The 23394-nt window shown below is 48.7% G+C and overlaps 1 protein-coding gene across 1 annotated transcript in view; it reads right to left on the bottom strand.

Moving 5' to 3' along the window:
- The window catches only part of CHST12 (carbohydrate sulfotransferase 12), a 32974-nt gene extending 18740 nt beyond the window's left edge, over positions 1 to 14234 (bottom strand). The window contains exon 1 of the mRNA XM_025381195.1: positions 14152 to 14234. The gene's annotated coding sequence lies outside the window, so the exon portion shown is untranslated. The remainder of the gene's footprint in view (positions 1 to 14151) is intronic.
- Positions 14235 to 23394: the final 9160 nt, after the last annotated feature.

The raw sequence follows: 23394 nt of genomic DNA, 5'->3' as shown, positions 1-23394 counted from the left end.
AAAAAAAAAAAAAAAAAAAAAAAAAACAAAACAAAACAAAAACACTACCTTCTTTTCTTTCCCAGATAAAGTAATTTACACGCTTATTTATCGCATGCAAAATGCAGATTTACTGTGCGGAGAAGAAGGCGTATGTGACTCTGCCCCACTCCCTTCTTTTCACGTGTAAAATGTAGATTCACTGAATGGTACTCAAGGCCTCACAAAAATGTGACCACTGGCCTCAGTGCCTACACCACCTCCTTTTTTTCCCCTCTTCCCCTCCTGCCTACTTCTGCCTCTTTAAATGCTGAAGTTCCCAAAACTCTCTATGGAAAAAGCATATCCTACGATGACTTGTTTCTTTCTTAACCTTGGCAAAATACACCTAGAAATCGACTGAGATCTGTTTCTGTTTCCACACCAGCTAACACAACATCCATTCTGCAGCCCATGGATCAAGGAGTAATTTTGACTTTCAGGTCTTATTACTAAAGGAATACATTTTGTAAGGCTAAAGCTGCCATCCATAGCGATTCCTCTGCAGGATCTGGGCAAGGTAAACTGAAAACCTGGAAAGGATTCACCATTCTAATGTCTTTAAGAACATTCGGGATTCGCAGGAGGAGATCAAAATAGCAACATTAATAGGAGTTTGAAGAAGTTGATTCCAGTCCTCATGGATGACTCTGAGGAGTTCAAGACTCCAGTGCAGGAAGTAACAGCAGATGTGGTGGAAATAGCAAGACAAGTAGAATTAGAAGTGGAGCCTGAAGATGTGGCTGAATCATTGCCATCTCATGTTCAAAGCTGAACGGATGAAGAGCTGCTTCTTATGAAGACAAAAAGAAGCAGTTTCTTGAGAAGGAATCTACTCTGAGAAAAGACGCTGTGAACTCTGCTGAGATGACTATAAAAGACTTAGAATATTCCATAGACTCAGATGAAAACGAAGTGGCAAGGTTTGAGAAGATTAAATGTTATCAGACAGCATCATGTGCTACAGGAAAACCTTTTGTAAGAGTCAATAAATGCAGCACACTTCATTGCTGTCTTAAGAAATTGCCACAGCCACTCCAGCCTTCAGCAACCACCACCCTGATCAATCAGCAGCTATCAACATCAAGATAGGATCCTCCACCAGCAAAACGACTGCCACTCGCTAAAGGCTCAGATAATTGTTAGCATTTTTTAGCAGTATTTTAAAATTAAGGTATGTACATTGTTTCTTAGACATAATGCTACTGCACACTTAACGGACTACAGTACAGTGTAAACATCACTTTTTTTTTTTTTTTTTGAGGTGGAGTTTCGCTCTTGTCATCCGGGTTGGGATGCAGTGGCACGATCGTGGCTCACTGCAACCTCCGCCTCCAGGGTTCAAGTGATTCTCCTGCCTCAGCCTCCTGAGTAGCTGGGATTACAGGCGCCCACCACTATGCCTGGCTAATTTTTTGTATTTTTAGTAGAGATGGGGGTTTCATCATGTTGGCCGGGCTGGTCTTGAACTCCTGACCTCAGGTGATCCACCCTCCTTGGCCTCCCAAAAGTGCAGGGAGTGAGGCGTGAGCCACTGCACCCGGCCAAACATAATTTTTATATGTACCAGGAAACGCAAAAACTTTGTTGACTCGCTTTACTGTGGTATTCACTTGATTGTGGTGGTCCGGAACTGAACCTGCAACATCTCTGAAGTATGTCTATAGAGATAAATGAGATGGCATAAAGTCCCGAAAGAGATCCACATGTATGTGGCTATTTTCAAAAGGTGGCAAAGTAATTCAATAAGGAATAAACAGTCTTTTCAACAAATGGTGCTGAAACAACTGGATATCTGTATGAAAAAGAATGAACCTCAACCCTACGCCTCACACAAAAATTAACTCACAATGGATCACGGCCTTACATATAAACACTAAAACTAAAACGTTCAGAGGAAAACAGGAAAAAATCTCCATGACTTTGGAGAAGTCAAAGATTTGTTGGGATACCAAAAGCACGAATTATGAGAGAAAAATGTGGTAAACTGGACTTCATCAAAATTTAAAACTTAGGATCTTCAAATTTTACCATTAAAGAGAGTCAAGGCCAGGCACGGTGGCTCACACCTGTAATCCCAGCACTTTGGGAGGCCGAGAAGGGTGGATCACCTGACATCAGGAGTTCAAGACCAGCCTGGCCAACATGGCGAAACCCCGTCTCCACTAAAATTACAAAATTAGCCGGGCGTGGTGGCAGGTGCCTGTAATCCCAGCTACTTGGGAGGCTCAGGCAAGAGAATCGCTTGAACCCAGGAGGTGGAGGTTGCAGTGAACCAAGATCACGCCTCCAGCCTGGGTGGCAAGACCAAAACTCCATCTCAGAGAGGCAAAAAAAAAAGAAAAAGAAAAAAAGAAAGTAAAAGACAGACCATAGGCTGGAAGAAAATATTCTCAATATGTAAATCTAACAAAGTGCCTATATCCAGAATACATAAAGAACTCTTACAACTGAAAATACAATAAACCCAACTAAAAAATGAGCAAAAAAATTGAGCAGACATTTCACAAAAGAAGTACAGATAGTCAGATAGCACACAGGAAAGTGCTCATCATCACCGGTCATCAAAGAAATGCAAATTAATATGAGATACTTGGCCGGGCTCGGTGGCTCACGCCTGTAATCCCAGCACTTTGGGAGGCTGAGGCGGGTGGATCACCTGAGGTCAGGAGTTCGAGACCAGCCTGGCCAACATAGTGAAACTCCATCTCTACTAAAAATACAAAAATTAGCTGGGTGTGGTGGCGGGTGCCTGTGATCCCAGCTACTCGGGAGGCTGAGGCAGGAGAATCACTTGAACCCAGGAGGTAGAGGTTGCAGTGAGCCAAGATCGCACCATTGCACTCCAGCCTGGGTGACAAGAGCAAGACTGTCTCAAAAAAAAAAAAAAAAAAAAAAAAGCTAAAACCTGAAAACAACCCCAATGTCCATCAGCAAGTGAGTGTGCAAAGGGTGAATGGCTGATTCATGGGTGAATGCCACAGGTCGCACGCTGAAAAAGGAGCCAGACGTAGAAGACTGTATGTTCAATGGTTCCATTCATATGATGCTTAAAAGAGGCCAAAATTCTGATGAAAATCGTAGACTGCAAAGGAGTACCAGGAAACTCGGGGCAACGGAAATGCTCTACTGTTTGATTGCAGAGGTAGGTATAAGGTGCACATGTTTGGCCACGTTCCTCAAACTGCATACTTAAAATGGGTATGTTTTATTGCATGTAAATCATACCCCAATACATCTGATTTAAAGTTAAAAAGAAAATGTTTGTGGCTTTATGAAGCTGATCTCCAGAGGCTAACACTTCTCTCTCTAATAGGAATGCAACGGTCTGGCTCTCACCAATTTCCACAATACAGAAGAAAACACCAGTGCAGAGCTCCGCGCAGACACGGACGGACGGACGGAGAGGAAGAGGGAAGGGATACCGGGACCAAGTCCGGCCTCTGCTGAGTGGCCTGGGCCAAGTCATTTTTATGTCTGACTGTTAGTCCATCTACAAAAGAAGAACAAACTAGGCCTTTCTGCTAACCAGAGCTACTGAGAGTACAAAAACAAGAAAATACAGCTAAGTGTTCCATAAAATAGTAAAGCACTTTCTTTAGACTCTGCCCCTGGCCTTACTTAGCTCTGTTTTCATCAGGCCCTCAAATATTTGTTACACAAATATGTGTTATTTTTATTATTACTCATGCTTTCTACCAAGAGCCAGTTATCAATAGTAAAAAAACAAAAAAACACAAAAACACAAAAAAACCAAAATAACAAAAAAACTGTCTATGTGCAAATTGATTTTTAAATAACAATACCAATAGCTAACATGTTGTCAAAAGTGATGTTCTAAGGGCTTTGCACATATTACTTTGTTTAATCCTCACATGAACTAGGATGAAATGGGGACAAAAAATTAACAGAATACATAGCCTACCCATTCCTCATACTATTCTTATGAGGCATGATTATAACAAGCTCAGCCTGCCTACGACAAACAGACCTAAAATCACTCATCGCATACTCCTCCGTAAGTCATACAGCCTTAGTCATTATAGCTTCCCTCATTCAAACCCCCTGAAGCTTCACTGGCGCAATTATCCTTATAATCGCCCATGGACTCACTTCATCCACACTATTTTGCCTAGCAAACTCAAACTATGAACGAACTCATAGCCGCATCATAATACTCTCCCGAGGGCTCCAAACTCTACTTCCATTAATAGCCTTCTGGTGGTTTACAGCAAATCTTACCAATCTTGCCTTACCCCCTACTGTCAACCTCATAGGTTGCACAAGTCTACAAGAGCTAGCAGTGTTCAGAGCAGGCATGGGAACTCACGCTGTTGTTGGAGAGCCCCCCTTCCTTGCCACTCTGCTCTGCTGGCCTCTATGGTGTATGTTTATGCAGAATTGGTAGGTTTCACTAGACAGTCAAATTTCTATTTCCTTTATTGCTGAGGGCAGTAACTTCTTCGTGTCCAAATAACCAAGCTCTAGAGCACTAAATCGAGTGACATGACCTTCATTAAGAAGTCCAAGAATGTTTCAAGTTTATTTATTTATGCTACTGGCACGAAGACCAGAAACTACCTACTTCTCATCCAGCTTTACAGATGTTATATAAGGCAAATAATTCACTGCAGTTCCCATCGCTGGAGTCAACACAAATGTGGAAAGTTTCTGTTACTGGGGTCAATATTTGCTCTCTGCATGTCCTGGGCTGCCTGGAACTTACACACAGTGGTGCTTCATTAAAACCCCCATCGGAAGACACATTTTCACGTGGTACCTCCAGGAACCACGTGAAATTTATGGTTTATTTGCTTATAAAATTACTTCATTTGTGTTCAGTTAACTACATCTGACGGTATATCCAAATAAAAATATGTAATAAATGGTCACATTGATGAGAACGGAATGTTAATTTATATCCCGGGAAACCTGAATGAAAATCGAGCCCAAACTTAGCATTTGAAGTAACTTCCCAGCAGAGCTGGTCCTAGGGCACAGAGGCCATCAGCTACGTCAGCACTTCCCAAGTAGACAGGAAATCCACGCACGTATACCAGTCCAATATTCCCAAACTGGGTTTCAAGTTCTTAGAAGACAGGGATCATATCTCATGTACCTTCTGTATTCCTCATAAGGTTCAAGTATTTGTTGCATGATATTTGACTCTAGAATACAAATGATAACTCATTTGACTCAACTGACTTAAGAGTTAAGTCGGCTGGGCGCGGTGGCTCAAGCCTGTAATCCCAGCACTTTGAGAGGCCGAGATGGGCGGATCACGAGGTCAGGAGATCGAGACCATCCTGGCTAACACAGTGAAACCCCATCTCTACTAAAAAAAATACAAAAAACTAGCCGGGTGACGTGGCGGGTGCCTGTAGTCCCAGCTACTCGGGAGGCTGAGGCAGGAGAATGGCATAAACCCGGGAGGCGGAGCTTGCAGTGAGCTGAGATCCGGCCACTGCACTCCAGCCTGGGCGACAGAGCCAGCCTCCGTCTCAAAAAAAAAAAAAAAAAAAGAGTTAAGTCAATTCTTGGCCAGGCGCAGTGGTTCACTCCTGTAATCCCAGCACTTTGGGAAGTCAAGCTGGGTGGATCACCTGAGGTCAGGAGACCAGCCTGGCCAACATGGCAAAACCCCGTCTCTACAAAATACAAAAACTAGCTGGGTGTGGCGGCTGGTGCCTATCATCCCAGCAACTTGAGAGACTGAGGCAGACAGAATTGCTTGAACCCAGGAGGTGGAAGTTGCAGTGAATCAAGATTGCCCCACTGCACTCCAGACTGGGCGACAGAGCAAGACGCCATCTCAAAAAAAAAACAAAAAAACAAACCAGAGTTAAGTCAACTCAAAGAAATTTTTTCAGAAGAAAATGATAATAAATCTCACTATGATCATAAGAACCTGCTTAGGGCTTTACATGCAAAATATATCCAGGCTCAGGCCAGGTGCAGTGGCTGACACCTGTAATCCCAACGCTTTAGGTGGCCAAGGCAGGATAATTGTTTGAGACCAAGAGTTCAAGATCAGATTGCGCAATACAGCAAGAAGCCGTCTGTATAAAAATTTAAAAATTAGCCAGGTATGGTAGTGTACACCTGTAGTCCCAGCTACTCAGGAGGCTGAGGTCAGAGGATCTCTTGAGACCAGGAGGCTAAGGCTGCAGTGAACTATGATCACACCACTGTACTCCAGCCCTCCAGCCTGGGTGACAGAGTGAGATCTCGTCTCAAAATTTAAAAATAAATAAAGTAAACAAGTATCCAGGCTCTAACCTGTCAAGTCCCCTCTGCCCCACCTACACCCCACCCTGCCCCAATCACCATCAGCTCTCACCTGCGTTATTGCAACAGCCTCCAAACCGGTCTCCCTGCTTCTGCTCTCAGGCCCACAGAATCCATTTTCAACCCCAAAGCCCTGGTTATTCTGTTAAAAGTCGGATCACGTCATCTCGGATCACTGGAGTCCAGTGGCTTCCTATCTCGAGTCCTTGCAATGGCCCGTGATGGGGACTCCACTGATCTCCTCTCCTGTCACAGTACCCCTTGGCGACCCTCTCCAGCCTCAACAGTCTCCTTGCTGTTCATTCACCGCATCCAGCAGGCTCCTGCTCCTGGGCCTCTGCATCACCGTCCCTCAGCTGGGGAATCCCAGGGCAGTCCCACACTTCCTTCAGATCTCTGCTCGACATTCACCTCCTCAGCAAGGCCTTCCCTAACCACCCTGAGAAAGTAGGTCCTGGCCTCTACCCTGCACTCCCCAGTTCCATACCCTGGTTTTCTTCATAGCAGCATTTATCTCATCCCTACCTGAAATCATGTATTTATTATTTTTAGAGTAGTGTCTCACCTCTACCCTGCACTCCCCAGCCCCATACCCTGGTTTTCTTCCTAGCAGCATTTATCCCATCCCTACCTCATATCGTGTATTTATTAGTTTTAGAGTAGTGTCTCGCCTCTACCCTGCACTTTGCAGCCCATACCCTGGTTTTCTTCATAGCAGCATTTGTCCCATCCCTACCTCACATCGTGTATATATTAGTTTTAGAGTAGTGTCTCGCTGTGTCACCCAGGCTGGAGTGCAGGGGCACAATCGCAGAATCCCTGAACTGCTGGGCTCAAGTGATCCTCCTGCCTCAGCCTCCCAAAGTGTCAGGATTACAGGCATGAGCCACCGTGCCCAGCCTCAAATAGCTCAGATTGGCTGGTTAATCTGCTCATTGTCTTCCCGTACTGAAACCTTAAAAGGGAGGTCCTCATCCTGTCTCACAGTGGGTATTCTCAAGGCGTACAGTAGCATTTGGCACTCAGTACTTGCTCAAGAAAGAAGTGTTGTTCTAACAAAAACCAGACAAATGTGACAGACTCTGATTGCCTCATTTCTGAAAGGTGGGGACAGGTGAAGAATGGCCTATAACATATTCTCTCTCCTGGTGGGTATATTTTAAAACCCCCTTACAAAATGATGAAAGAAAGCACTTGGCCAGGCGTGGCGGCTCACGCCTGTAATCATAATTACTTGAACCCAGGAAGCAGAGGCTGCAACAAGATCATATCACTGCACTCCAGCCCGGGTGACAGAGCAAGACTCTGCCTCAAAGAAAACAAACAAAAAAAGAAAGCGCTCAGAATCTCTGATAAACGACCACAACGAGGAGACAGGATACGGAGAACAATGACAATAACCAAGAGGAAACCAGCAAGGAAACCCTCCCTCTTACCAGGCCGATGCACAGAGGCAGGCGAGGGCCCCCATTCTGCCAGAGCAGAAAGTCCATCTGAGACCGTTCCCATTTGTGTCAGTTCAATGCTACACATACATATCGATGAAAGAGTGAAATCACTCCGTGAGGTGAAGTTTATTAGGAAACTCAGCAGTCTCTGTCTCTGCTTCCCTTTCTCACCTCCACCCTTCTCCAGGATTCTTCTTCTTTTTTTTTTTTTTTTTTTTTTTTGAGACAGGGTCTTGCTCTAGCACCCAGGCTAGAGTGGACTGCAATGGCTCGATCTCTGCTCACTGCAATCTCCGCCTCCCGGGCTCAAGTGAAGTGATCCTCCCACCTCAGCCTCCCAAGGAGCTGAGACTACAGACACAGGCCACTATGTCTGGCTAATTTTTGTATTTTCAGTAGAGACAGGGTTTCACCATGTTGCCCAGGCTGGTCTCGAACTCCTGGACTCAAGCGATCCTCGTGTCTCGGCCTCCTGAAGTGCTGGGATTACAAGTGGGAACCACTGCACCCTACCCTCTCCATAATTCTTTTTAGCTAATTCTTTTAACGTCTGCCTTCAGAGTGAACCTTGGTTGTTCAACTTGGGGCATTAGCGACTGACTTCCTGAGGCAACAGGGGAAAATGCGCTCCCCACACCTTCTCTGCCCAGGCGCATCGTAATTTCAATTAGAGTAGCAGTCAGTGTTTACATAAATTATTATCATTGCGGAGAGGCTATTCACAGCTGCGCCTTGTAGTACACCATAATTATTTTTCTTTTCCCCGCACGATGGTTTATTTTCCCTGGAACTAATAACAGTCTTGTGTTTTCATTTGCTTTGTTTAGTACTTATCACTAATCCCGCCCCAACTCTGCCAACTGTTTCAACTCCTCTCCAGATGTTCCAGCACGTCAGGTGTCCTGCTAATTTCATCTTCTCCCAAAGAATCTCTTCAAGGAGTCTCTGACGAGCTGGGGTCAGGACACACCTGCTCTCCTCGCCAGCACCTGGCTGGGATCTCCCTTCGGCAGGTTCTTTTCACCTCTAACCTGGAGGAAATCCTGTTCCCACCAGCCAGTCTCAGTCTAGACTTACTGCCTCGTCTGGGGAGACTACATCTGCCAATTGTCTCCTGAAAGCATGAGGAACAAATCTGGGAGCGAGTCTAAAGGTGTCTTTACCCTACCTCCCTTGCCTGAGTGTAGACTTCCAGGCTGAAAACGCATCCTTCAGAATTTCTCAGGCAAGGCCCTCCCGTCTCCTGCCATCCAGTGCTGCTTCGAAAAAGCCCAGGCCCTTCCGCTTCTTTTCATTTTAATTGTAGTTCGTTCTTCTGCCTTTTTCCACATGTTCTAACCTTCTGCCTCTTGACCTGTGATGACCTATTTGTGATTTGTTTTTTTTTTTTGTTTTTTTTGTTTTTTTTGAGACGGAGTCTCACCCTGTCGCCCAGGTTAGAGTGCAGTGGCCAGATCTCAGCTCACTGCAAGCTCCGCCTCCCGGGTTTACGCCATTCTCCTGCCTCAGCCTCCCAAGTAGCTGGGACTACAGGCGCCCGCCACCTCGCCCGGCTAGTTTTTTGTATTTTTTAGTAGAGACGGGGTTTCACCGCGTTAGCCAGGATGGTCTCGATCTCCTGACCTCGTGATCCGCCCGTCTCAGCCTCCCAAAGTGCTGGGATTACAGGCTTGAGCCACCGCGCCCGGCTGATTTGTTTTTACTTTTTCTCTTGTTCTGAGATTTCACAACAGTATGTCCTGGAGTGGGAATGCAAGTATCTTTTTTTTTTTTTTTGAGACGGAGTCTCGCTCTCGTTGCCCAGGTTGTAGTGCAATGGCATGATCTCGGCTCACTGCAACCTGCACCTCCCAAGTTCAAGCAATTCTCCTGTCTCAGCCTCCTGAATAACTGGGATTACAGGCACCCGCCACCACGCCTGGCTAATTTTTGTATTTGCAGTAGAGACGGGGTTTCACTACATTGGCCAGACTGGTCCCAAACTCTTGGCCTCAAGTGATCTGTCCACCTCGGCCACCCAAAGTGCTGGGATTACAGGCGTGAGCCACAGCACCTGGCCTCCAAAGTCTCACTATCCAAATTCTGGGGTCAACAGCCGCAGACACGCTTTCAAATAAATCCTTCCCCTCAAAAGCTCTCACTAGTGTTTATCTGAAACTCAGCCTCTCTCACTATCCAAGTTTGCTGCCCAGGCTATTATTTTATTTTATTTTATTTTATTTTTATTTTATTTTATATTATTTTATTTTATATTTTATTTTGTATTATTTTATTTTATTTTATTTTATTTTATTTTATTTTATTTTATTTTAGAGACAGAGTCTCATTCTATTGCCCAGGCTGGAGTACAGTGGCATGATCTGGGCTCACTGCAACCTCTGCCTCCTGGGTTCAAGCAATTCTCCTGCCTCAGCCTCCTAAGTATGGGATTACAGGCACCCACCATCATGCTTGGCTAATTTTTGCATTTTTAGTAGAGATGGGGTTTCATCATGATGGTCAGGCTGGTCTCGAACTCCTGACCTCAGTGATCCTCCTACCTCCCAAATTGCTGGGATTACAGGCATGAGCTACCACACCCAGCCTCTTTAACCCAGAAACTTTGGGTTTTAGGAAATTATTTTGTGAATTTCATCCTGTTTTCCCTATTGTTTTCTTGCGGAAACTTTTAAAAAAGTATTTTATTTTTTAGAGACAGGGTCTTGCTCTGTCACCCAGGCTGGATCGCAGTGGCATGATCACAGCTCACTGCAGCCTCAAACTCCTGGGTTCAAGTGATCCTCCCACCTCAGCCTCCCAAGTAGCTGGGACTACAGGTGCACACCACCACACCTGGCTAATTTTTAAATTTTGTTGTAGAGATGGGGTCTTGCTATGTTGCCCAGGCTGGTCTTGAACTCCTGGCCTCAAGCGATCCTCTCACCTCAGCTTTGAAACTGTTACTATTCAGCTGCCGACTTCCTGATCTGATCCCTTCCGTTTCTTTTTTCTCTCATGTGCCACCTCCTTGCTTTTCTGTTCTACTTTCTGAGGGAGTTCCTCAACTTTATCTTTCACCCACTAACTGATTTTCTTATTTCTGCTTTTTTTAATAGATATACGAGAGTTCTCTTTTTGGATCTCTGAATGCTCCTTTTGGTGGCTTTTTTTTAGAGCTTCCTGTTCTTGCCTCACGTTTGTGATATTTTCTCTTACCTCCGTGTGGACATTAATGACAGCCTGCTTTCTAAGGCTCCTTCCTGTACGCTCTCTTGTTTCCCAGTGTGTATTCCGGTCTCAATCTCGTGTAGCAGAGGTTTTCTTCAGATGCCCTTGGTTATCTGCTCATATTTAAGGGATGGGGATTTTTGAAGCTTGATGCCTTGAACACTGGGAGGGGGTTATTAATTCCTTAGCAAGGGATCTAGCTGGGCCTGCTGACTGGGGACCTCCTGATGTCATTAATTTTAGTCTTTTCTCTTGGACCACTCAGATTCCTCAAAGACACATCCATCCTCCTGTCCAGAGGGAAAAGCCCCAGCTGGTCATGTTCTGGGAGCCAAAGGGGCCCTGTTCGCTTCCTCCTCCTGTGCCCTGTACAGCACCGCACCCCTACCCCGTACTCAACTGTGCCCCCACCCCGTACTCAACTGTGCCCCTACCCCGTACTCAACTGTACCTGTTTCCCATTCTTCTCTGAAATATCTTTAAAGTGTCTAAACAGTTACAGAAACCACCACCTTGGTTAACAGCAGGAAGTAATAAGTTGGAGAGTCAATTATCTCCAGGCACATCTGCGGGCCTACAGCCCTGCTGGCAGCCACAGACCCACTAAGTAGGTATGAAACTAACAGCTACTCTCTGAAGAGAAAGACAATTCAAGAATTGAAACTCAAGATGTAAGGTTTTTTTTAAACGACAAACCGCATGTGTTTCAGTATCATCAATAACCCATCTTTTCCCACCGATGGCTCTTTCAGGCCCAGACCCACTCTAGAAGAGAATCACCCGCCAGCCTCAATGACTGTGCGTAGTCAAGGAACTGCAAGCCCAAGGTCAGCCAACCAACAGGCCTCTCTTCAACTCTCGATCCCTTCCCACTGGGGTTCCTGGGGATTCCCTCCTTGTATAGGCTGTCTCTTCTCTACAAGGTCACATCTCCAGGATGGCCACTAATACTGCCAACCCTGCAGGTCTAAAACCTACGTGTGTTTGGCTCTTCCTCCCCCACCCAGCCCCAGCGCTCCTCATCGCAGGCTAGAGGTCCCGGCTGCCCTTGCTGCTACAGGTCACCACATCTCACAAAGCGCCACCCCCATCTTTCAGCTCCATGCCCGCCCCCACTCTCTCACTGTCCCACACCCACGCCCCACAAACTTACTCAACTCAGCTCCACTGCCCAGATGCAAAACCCACCTCTCATATTCTCACCAGGATCACTTTTCTGAAACACATCTAATCGCATCACACCCAAACCACCACCAAAGGGATAAAAGCTTAAATTCCCTGGCACAGCATTCAGGCCCCTGCACAATCAGAAATCCATCTTTACAGTCTTTTTTTCACTCTTTTGCCCAGGCTGGAGTGCAGTGGTCCAATGTCAGCTCACTGCAACTTCTGCCTCTGGGTTCAAGCGATGCTCTTGACTCAGCCTCCCAAGCAGCTGGGACTTCAGGTGTGCACCACCACACCCAGCTAAATTTTGTATTTTTAGTAGAGAGGGAGTTTCACCATGTTGGCCAGGCTGGTCTCAGACTCCTGACCTCAGGTGATTCACCTGCCTCAGCCTCCCAAAGTGCTCGCCAAAGTGCCTCCAGTCTTGTACCTCCAGGCACGAGCCACCTCGCCCAGCCTTCCAGTCTTAGCTTCCAACCCAGTCCTCAAACCCCACTTCACCAAGAACACAGCGACCCACCATCTCCCCCAAACATCGCTTTCACTTCCATATCTCCGCATGCCCTTTGCCTCCAAAGGCCCAATTCATAGGTCCTCTCCACTGTGGAAAACGTCAGAAAATGTCTCCACATTCTGTTAACGCCTGCACCACAGCCCCAACCCCACACTGTCGTAGCCAGGCTGGCCGTGAGCTCCCAGGGCAAGGCCCACACTATTATCGCCATCTACCCCAGCTTGGCATCTTGCACTCGATTGGAGGTTTGATAAAAAAGCTGGAGTCTGCTGAGTGGCAGCAGACAGTTACCGCTGGCCCCAAAGCATCAGCCCAAAGTCCCATAAACTCCTTTGCAGGGAAATAAAACTTCTATGCCATTCCAGGCAGGTGCTCCTTCAGATCTCAAGCGTTGCACTTTCGTGTAGCAATGTCCTCGTTACCCCTGTTTTCTCTCCGTCCTCACTCAGACACCAGTCCTGACTCCCAACCCCAGATGCTCATGGTGAGGGGCTAACCTGTGTCCCCGCGTGGGGGTAGGAGGGGAACCCGCCCAGCTGTCCCCAGCCACCCACAGCCAGGAGCAGCACCATAGGACCTGGTGTCCTGGAAGATGTACTGCATCCAGCACTGCGCCTGCAACCCACATTTCAATTCACCCCCAGGTTTCCGAGTCCCCACAGCCCCGATTATGAACTAAATAATTTAATAACGCTGGAAACACTACGGCTTGTTGTGCTGCCTGCCAGACGGAGCCTCTGCCCGAGCCAAGGTTTTGCCAGGGGTGTCTCGGTGGCCGGGAGCCCGCAGAGGAGGTCTAAGTCCCACTGTTCCCGGACTAAATGCACGGTTTCCTCTCGCAGAGAGGCAGGGCTGCGGCTTCTGGAGTAAGAGGTCATTTAAGGGATACCCTGAGCGACCTGCCGGTGCTGCTGGCGTCTGCAGGCTCCAGGGCTGCGGTCGGCCGGGCCGGGGAGCCCCGTTCAGGTGACAGCAGGCACAGGAGGGGGTCTGGGGGGCCGGGGAGCCCCGTTCAGGTGACAGCAGGCACGGGGGGGGGGGACCCTCGGGGGCTGAGGATCCTGGAATTCCACGCCCGGGAAGCGGTCCTGTCCCTGCCGGGCGGCAGAGGCTGATGCCGGGCAGGGAGACTACTGGGGGCCGGCGGGGCCGCTGCAGCCTCTGCCGTCGCTGAATCAGAACCACAGATTTCTCATCCAGACCCCGAGGGGCCGCAGAACGCGCTAATCAGGGCCCCAGGGCTGGGGTCCCCCTGGCCGAGGGCGAGGAGCGGGGCTCAGAGAGGGCGCGCGCAGGGCCAAGGTCACACAGCGCGCCGGCGCGGCGACTCGAACCCGGGCCAAAGACGCGCCCGCCAGGCCGGGCTAAGGAGAGCCGACCCGCGCCCCTCAGCGCGGCCCGAGACCACCGCCCGGGCCCCGGCAGCCCCGCACAGGCCGAGAGGGAGGGAGGCCGCGCCCCGAGCCCGCCGCCCGCCGCCCGCCGCGCCCCTCATCTAGCGCCCCTCACCTCGCGCCCGCAGCCGCCGCCGTCGCCCCGCGACTAGCGGACCCTCCAGAGGCCGCCCTCGCCGGCCCCGCCCCCCTCGCCCGAGCCCCGCCTACCGCTCGTCTTCTCGCGAGACGTCGTGGCCGCCGGAGGGGCCACGGAGGCCGAGGGGCGCCCGCCCTCAGCGCGCCTGCGCCCCGCCAGCCCGCCCCCGCCCTAGCGAGCCAGTGCCATGTGGCGCCGTATTTACGGCCAGAGATCGACCCCGCCCACCGGCCGCCACGAGCCACGCCCCCTTCCTCAGCAGCCAATCCGCGGCGTTGACTCCGCCCCGGCAGGGAGGGCGCGCGGCGGCTCGGGGGCGCGTAGCAGTCTCGCCGTCCAAGCCCGGAGCTTCACGCCGCAGCCAAACACGGTCCAGTTAACCAGCCTTTATGCAGTGCCTGTTGTCTACCCGACCCTTTCTCGAGCATCGGCTCATTGGCAAAGGATCGTGATGCTCACCGGCTGGGGCTTGAAACTCGCTGTGTGACCTTGGGCAAGTGACTTAACCTCTCTGAGGTTGTCTCCAATCCGTAAAATACAATAGGTTAGTGACCCTGCCTTGCGGGGAGTATGTGAGACAAATGAGATGACACGGGTAAAGAGCTTAGCAAGATGCCTAATGCATAGTGAGCATGCAGTAATTGTTCTTGGCATCAGTGTAGTTTTGTGTGTATTTATTTGTTTAGAGACAGGATCTCGCTGTGTCGCCCAGGCTGGGGTGCAGTGGTGCAGTTACAGCTCACTGCAGCCTCAGCCTCCTGAGTTCAAGCCATCCTCCCACCTCAGCCTCCCGAGTAGCTGGAACTACAGACAGGTGCCACCACACCCGGCTAATTTTTAATTTTTAATAGAAACTAGGGGGTCTCACTATGTTGCCCAGGGTGGTCTTGAACCCCTGGACTCAAGCAATCCTCCTGCCTCAGCCTCCCAAAGCTCTGGGATTACAGGCGTGAGCCACCGCACGAGGCCCAGTGATTTTTTTTTTAATATGGTAAAATATATATAACATAAAATTTACCATCTTAACCATTTTTAATCACACCCTTCAGTGGCATTAAGCACATTCACATCACCACCATCCGCCCCCAGAACTTTTTCAATCCATGATATTTTTAGGCGGCCCCTTCTGATGGACTCCCGAGGCAGCCTTCCAACCAAGGTCATCTCTTCACTCTTCCACTCTTTCACTGCACTTTCACTTCACTCTTTCACTTCACTCTTTCACTGCATCCACTTTGTGATGCAGCCAATCACAAAGGAGTCCCCACCCACCGGAAGTGAGGGAGATGGGCAAGGCCCCTGCCCTCCTGGGGCGTATATTCTAGTGGGGGGAGAAAGCAACAAACCACCACCACAAAATATATGTGTATATTATATACACATTCACAGTGGATAATATGTTTATATGTATGTGTAATGCATACATGTTACCTACTATGTGTATGTATGTAGTATATATGTTTATATATTATACACATACATATATAACTAATTATGCATGTATAATATGTCTATGTTGTATACATACATATATGTAATTGCATGTACGTAAATAAGATGACAGCCACTGGCAATGTCTCCCTATGATGCCTGTCCCAGCTTAGAAATTTCTCACTATCGGTCATGCGTGGTGGCTCATGCCTATAATCCCAGCACTTTGGGAGGCCGAAGCAGGTGGGTCACTTGAGGTCAGGAGTTCAAGACCAGCCTGGCCAACATGGTGAAACCCCGTCTCTAGTAAAAATACAAAATTAGCTGGGCGTGGTGGCATATGCCTATAATCCCAGCTACTTGGGAGGTTGAGACAGGAGAATCGCATGAACCTGGGAGGCAGAGGTTTCAGTGAGCCGAGATCGCGCCATTGCACTGCAGCCTAGGCAAAAAGAGCGAAACTCTGTCTCAAAAAAGAAAAAAATTTCTCACTATCAGTTTTTCTTCTCTGTCTTACACATTCAACCTCTGTCTCTTCTCCATTGGATCCTTCCCTTTAGTGTCTGTTTGTTTGTTTTGAGACAGGATCTCACTCTGTCGCCCAGGCTGAAGTGCAGTGGCGTGATCATGGCTCACTGCAGCCTCGATCTCCTGGACTTAAGTGATTCTCCCACCTCAGCTGGGGCTACAGGCATACGCCATCCACCAGGCTAATTTTTGTATTTTTTGTAGAGATGGCATCTTGCCATGTTGCCCAGGGTGGTCTGCAACTCCTGGGCTCAAGCAATCTTCCTGCCTCGGCTTCCCAAAATGCTGGGATTACAGGCATGACCCAGCCTCTTACCTTTAGATTTAAACAGTATCAGGCCTCTCCCACTTTCAAAACAAAAGCCAGGCCGGGCGCGGTGGCTCATGCCTGTAATCCCAGCACTTCCAGGAGGCCAAGGCGGGTGGGTATCACCCGAGGTCAGGAGTTCAAGACCAGCCTGGCCAATATGGTGAAACCTGTCTCTACTAAAAATTAAAATACAAAAATTAGCCAGGTGTGGTGGCAGGCACCTGCAATCCCAGCTACTCGGGAGGCCGAGGTGGGAGAATCACTTAAACCTGAGAGGTCAGCTGAGCTTGGTGGCTCACACCTGTAATCCCAGTGCTTTAGGAGGCTGAGGCGGGCAGATCACGAGGTCAGGAGTTCGAGATCAACCTGGCCAACACATGATGAAACCCCGTCTTTACTAAAAATACAAAAAATTAGCTGTGTGTGGTGTCGGGCACCTGTAATCCCAGCTACTCGGGAGGCTGAGGCAGGAGAATCGCTTGAACTTAGGAGTTGAAGGTTGCTTTAGCCTGGGCAACAAAGTCAGACTCCATCTCAAAACAGAGAAACAAACAAAAACCTGAGAGGTGGAGGCTGGAGGTGGAGATCATGCCACTGCACCCCAGCCTGGATGACAGAGTGAGACTCTGTCTCAAAAATAATAAATAAATAAATAAATAAATAAATAAATAAATAAAATGGGTATTTTTGTGTTATGTCAATTTCACCTGTTACATCAGCAACATTTTGAATACACTAAATACCCTTGAATTGTTCATTTTAAAACGGTTACTGTTGTGTTACTTCAGCTTCACCTCTTACATCAGCAACATTGTGAATGTGTCCTAAATGCTCCTGAATTGTTCACTTTAAAATGGTTACTTTTACTTTATGTCAACTTCGCCTGTTACATCAACAACATGCAGATACCTTTTGCTTACCCACCCTGCAGTGGCTGTACCTTATCTCCTGGTTTACAGATAAGGAAGCAGGGGACCAGAGAAGGTAACCAACTAGCCAGAGACACAGAGCCGTGTAAGTGACAGAGCCAGGACCTGAATCCAAATTGTGGGCCCCAAAGATGGAGCCACGCTACAGTCTTGTGACTTCCTTGGCCAGGGCCTCAGCTCGGCCCTGGAGACACCTCTCTGTGATGGTTTTCATCTCTTCCTCTTCTGGGCTCCAGGCTCCTTCAAGCTGGCTGCCCATCCCCCTGCCACCCAGCAGCTCCGTTGGCTGCCACCCACCTTCAGGGACCCTGGGCCCCTCTGCAATGGCTGTGGTCTCCCCCGGGCTGACCACAGCCTGGCCCAGCCTCTGGATTTTACTTTGAGGTATTTCAGTGTCTCTACCAGCTACAATTGTTTCTGGTTTCATAACCAGGGTTGCAGCGGAGGAAAAATAGAAGTAACTGTGGCTTAGGCAAGCGATCAGCCAGGAAACATCAGCTGCTACTAATAGTAGCAGCTATGAAGTTCTGGGAGATTCTTTTTTTTTTTTTTTTTTTTTTTTTTTTTTCTTTTTAAGAGACAACGTCTTGCTCTGCCGTCTAAGCTGGAGTGTGCAGTGGTGCCATCATGGCTTACTGCAGCCTCAGCCTCCTGGGCTTAAGCAGTCCTCCTGCCTCAGCCTCCTGAGTAGCTGGGACTACAGGAGCGCACCATCATGCCTTGCTAATTTCTTTTTTTTTTTTTTTTTTTTGTAGAGATGGGGGTCTCACTATGCTGGCCAGGCTGCTACTGGGAGATCCTGATGACCTCTAGCCCTGGGATCCATATAAGCATCATCAACAGGATATGAAAAGCAAACAAAACAAGGTCTGTGAATTGAAAATTCAATTAACCATGTAGATGATATGAAAATCCAAGAGGGGCCAGGCACAGTGGCTCACACCTGTAATCCCAACACTTTGGGAGGCCGAGGCAGGTGGATCACCTGAGGTCAGGAGTTCAGGACCAGCCTGACCAACATGATGAAACCCTGTCTCTACTAAAAATACAAAAATTATCCAGGTGTGGTGGCAGACATCTGTAATCCCAGCTACTTGGGAGGCTGAGGCAGGAGAATCACTTGAACCCAGGAAATGAAGCTTGCAGTGAGCCAAGATCGTGCCACTGCACTCCAGCCTGGGCAACAGAGTGAGATCTGTCTCAAAAAAATAAAAGGAAAGCAAATCCAAGAGGACCAGGCACGGTGGCTCACACCTGTGATTCCAGCACTTTGGAAGGCCAAGGCAGGAGGATCATTTGCACTCAGGAGTTCTAGACCAGCCTGGGTAATAAGATGAGGCCCTGTCTGTACAAAAGCGATAAGATAAGATAAGATAAGATAAGATGAGATAAAAACGACCAAGAGAATGGACTGAGGAGCCCTCCTGATTCACCGTGAGCTCACTCCTCCCCACCCCATCCCTGTCTTTCTTGGCTGCATTCTTTCATGCAGTGTCAGGTAAGAGGGAGGTGGTGGGAACCCAGGACTGGATGCTGAGACTGTTACTCAACCACTGCATGACCTGGGACTTCCATTTCCTTCTCTGCATAATGCTTGAAATAATTGTCCCTCCCACTGCCATGGCCATGCATGTGATCAGAGATGTGCAAAATGCTAGCACCTACCAGGTTTGCACCCAGAGAGGGGCTGCAGGTGCTGCTGTGGTCCCCATGGAGGTGATGGTGACTTAGGTTTATGCAGTGGTACAGGAAGAGGACCAAGCTGATAGATAGTGGGGAGATGGCAGCTAGAATGGATAGGGCAGGTTTAGGGATCAGCTGAAGGAGGAAGGGAGAGGAGCTGGGGCGATAACCCGATTTCTGGGCGGCCAGTGGAGTGGATGGTTGTACCATGTGAGAGATAGACCACAGAGAACGGTTTTGGGGAGGAAACTTCATGAACTTGGTGTTGTACATGCTGAGTTAGAGACACCCACAGGACATCACACTTATCAGGAGACCATTGGATGTTTGTGTCTTGAACCCAGGGGAGGCCGGGCGTGGTGGCTTATGCCTGTAATCCCAGCATTTTGGGAGGCTGAAGCGGGTGGATCACCTGAGGTCAGGAGTTCGAGACCAGCCTGGCCAACACAGTGAAACCCTGTCTCTACTACAAATACAAAAAATTAGCTGAGCATGGTGGCAGGCACCTGTAATCCCAGCTACTCAGGAGGCTGAGGCGGGAGAATTGCTTGAACCTGGGAGGCAGAGGTTGCAGTGAGCCAAGATCACACCATTGCACTCCAGCCTGGGCAACAGTGTGAGACTCCATTTCAAAAAAATAATAATAAAAATAAAAAATAAAAATAAATAAATACAGGGGAAAGGATATAAAGGATATACAGGCACCAGAGTCATCACCATGGCAGCTGAAGGGATGTGTATGGTGTTGTCACCCAGAGGCCACCATACAGAGGCCAAGTCTTCCCACCTCGCCCCATGCCCCCGTCCTACCAAGCCCTCTCCACCTCCTCCTGCCCTACCCTCCTGGTAGCCGGAATGGCCAGTAGAGGCCAGATGCTGCAGAGGTGACAGTTTTCTTTGTAGGCAACAGGAGCCCCCCAAAGGGAGGGAAGAGAAGGGACTATGGGCCAATCCTGGAGGAGCCAAGGTGGAGTGGACCTGGGCCCTGACTTGAGGAGCGCTCAGAGAACTGGTGGATCAGCCCAGACCCCCGGTTCCACATGCTAAGGGCTGCCACGGGTATGGCCAGCAAGCGTCAGGGACTCTGGGGGGGAAGGCACTGGGACTTGTAGCCAAGTCCTGATGGTCCAGGCTTGCACTGCAGCCGACAGAATGTCTGTGTCATTCCTTCCCAAGTTCATGTGTTCACACCAAGGTGATGGTATTCGGAGGCGGGGCGTTTGGGAGGAGAAAGGGTCGTGAAGATGGAGCCCTCAACCATGGGATTAGGCCCCATATAAAAAGGACCTCAGAGAGTGCCCTCTCCCTCTTTTTTTTTTTTTTTTTCTGGAGATGCAGTCTCACGCTGTCACCCAGGCCAGTGGAGTGCAGTGATGAGATCTTGGCTCACTGCAACCTACACCTCCCCTGTTCAAGCAATTCTCCTGCCTCCACCTCCTGAGTAGCTGGGATTACAGGCACCTGCACCACACTCGGCTAAATTTTTTTTTTTTTTTTTTTGTATTTTTAGTAGACGGGGTTTCACAATGTTGGCCAGGCTGGTCTTGAACTCCTGACCTCAAGTGATCTGTCCACCTTGGCCTCCCAAAGTGTCGTGAGCCACTGCGTCCGGTCTCCTCCCCATCTTTCCACCGAGTAAGGTTACAAGGAGAAGATGGCTGTCTGCAACCCAGGAGAGAGCCCGACCACACTGACACCCTAATCTCATGATCCTTTTTTTTTTTCTGAGCAGAGTCTCACTCTGTCACCCAGGCTGGAGTGCAGTGGCGCGATCTCCGCTTACTGCAAGCTCTGTTTCCCGGGTTCACGCTATTCTCCTGCCTCAGCCTCCTGAGTAGCTGGAACTACAGGCACCCGGCACCACGCCCGGCTAATTTTTTGTGTTTTTAGTGAGACAGGGTTTCACCATGTTAGCCAGGATGGTCTCCATCTCCTGACCTCGTGATTCACCCACCTTGGCCTCCCAAAGTGCTGGAATTACAGGTGTGAGCCACCGCGCCCGGCCCCAATCTTGTGATCTTACAGGAGAAATAAATATCTGTTGTTTATAAGCCGTCCGATCTACGGGAGTTTGTTGTAGCAGCTCGGACTGACAGCTCGGACTGACTGACGAGGCCCCTTATCTATACAAAAACATCAGGAAGATAGCATGGGGCATACATCTTCAGCCTCCTCAGTGGAATTAGCATGACCTGTGCTTCCAGGAGTTTGAGACCAGCCTGGGCAACACAAAAAGACCCTGTTTATACAAAAAAAAAAAAAAAATTAATTGGGTGTGGTGGTGTATGCCTATAGTCCCAACTGCTCTGGAGGCCGAGGCAGGAGGATCATTTGAGGCCAGGAGTTAGAGACCAGCCTGGGCAACACAACAAGACTCTGTTTTTTTTTGTTTGTTTTGTTGTTGTTGTTGTTGTTGTTGTTTGAGATGGAGTCTCACTCTGTCACCCAGGCTGGAGTGCAGTAGCCCAGTCTCAGCTCATTGCAACCTCCACCTCCCAAGTTCAAGCGATTCTCCTGCCTCAGCCTCCTGAGTAGCTGGGACTACAGGCCAGTGCCATGACGCCCAGCTAATTTTTGTATCTTTAGTAAACATGGGGTTTCACTATGTTGGCCAGGCTGGTCTCGAACTCCTGACCTCAAGTGATCTGCTCATCTTGGCCTCCCAAAGTGCTGGGATTATAGGTGTCAGTCACTGTGCCAGGCCCAAGACACTGTTTATACAAAAAATGTTTTTTAATTGGGTGTGTTGGTATATGCCTCTAGTCTCAACTGCTCTGGAGGCCAAGGCAGGAGGATCATTTGAATAACACAAGACTCTGTTTACACAAAAAACATTTCAAAATTTTGGTGTAGTGGTGCTCACCTATAGTCCCAGCTGCTCCGGAAGCTGAGATGGGAGGATCACTTGAGGCCAGGAGTTCAAAATCAGCCTGTGCAACATAGGGAGACCTCATCTCTACCAGAGGAAAAAAAAATCAAAAAAGTAGCTGGGCATAATGGTGCACACCTGCAGTCCCAGTTACTCAGGAGGCCAAGGCAAGAACATCACTTGAGACCAGGATTTGAGTCTGCAGTGAACCATGATTGTGGCCCTGCACTCCAGCCTGGGTGACAGAGTGGAACCCTGTCTCTCAAAATAAATAAATAATTTTTTAAATTTTAAAATTAAAGGTCGGGTGCAATGGCTTATGCCTGTAATCCCAGCACTTTGGGAGGCCGAAGTGAATGGATCATTTGAGGTTGGGAGTTCGAGACCAGCCTGGCCAACATGGTGAAACCCCATCTCTACTAAAAATACAAAAATTAGCTGAGTGGTAGTGGCATGCACCTGTAATCCCAGCTACTCGGGAGGCTGAGGCAGGAGAATCACTTGAACCCAGGAGGTAGAGGTTGCAGTGAGCTGAGATCATGCCACTACACTCCAACCTGGGCAACAGAGTGAGACTCGGTCTCAAAAAGTAGTAATAATAATAATATGCTTCTGACTCATCTTCCTTTTTCATTTGGGAAAACACAGGGACATTCCACCTGATTCTTTCTAATGATACGTTTCCTTCTGTGTAAGGTCCAGCCCTACGAGGCTTAGCGGGTGTTCTCCCCGTGTGCAGAGATGAGAGATCATAAGAAATAAAGATACAAGACAAAGAGATGAAGAGAAAACAGCTGGGCCCAGGGGACCACTACCACCAAGATGCGGAGACAGGTAGTGGCCCCGAATGTCTGGGCGCGCTGATATTACTGCATACAAGACAAGGGGGCAGGGCAAGGAGGGTGAGTTGTCCAAGTGATTGATAAGGTCAGGCAAGTCACGTGATCGTGGGACAGGCGGCCCTTCCCTTTTAGGTAGCCAAAGCAGAGAGGGAAGGCAGCATCTATCAGCGTTTTCTTCTCTGCATTTATCAAAAAGATCAAAGACTTTAAGACTTTCACTATTTCTTCTACCGCTATCTACTATGAACTTCAAAGAGGAACCAGGAGTACGGGAGGAACATGGAAGTGGACAAGGAGCGTGACCGTTGAAGCACAGCACCACAGGGAGGGGTTTAGGCCTCTGGATGACTGTGGGGAGGCCTGGATCATATCCAGCCTTCCACAAGAAGCTGGTGGAGCAGAGTGTTCCCTGACTCCTGCAAGGAAAGGAGACTCCCTTTTGAGGTCTGCTAAGTAACGGGTGCCTTCCCAGACACTGGCGTTACCGCTTGACCAAGGAGCCCTCAAGCAGCCCTTATGCGGGCGTGACAGAGGGCTCACCTCTTTCCTTCTAAGTCACTTCTCACCATGTCCCTTCAGCACCTGACCCTATACCCGCCGCTTAATCCTAGGTTATATCAGTAATGC

Source organism: Theropithecus gelada, chromosome 3 (genome assembly GCF_003255815.1).
Source record: "Theropithecus gelada isolate Dixy chromosome 3, Tgel_1.0, whole genome shotgun sequence".
In the NCBI taxonomy this organism is placed as follows: Eukaryota; Metazoa; Chordata; class Mammalia; order Primates; family Cercopithecidae; genus Theropithecus; species Theropithecus gelada.
This window is presented reverse-complemented; position numbering and strand designations above follow the sequence as displayed.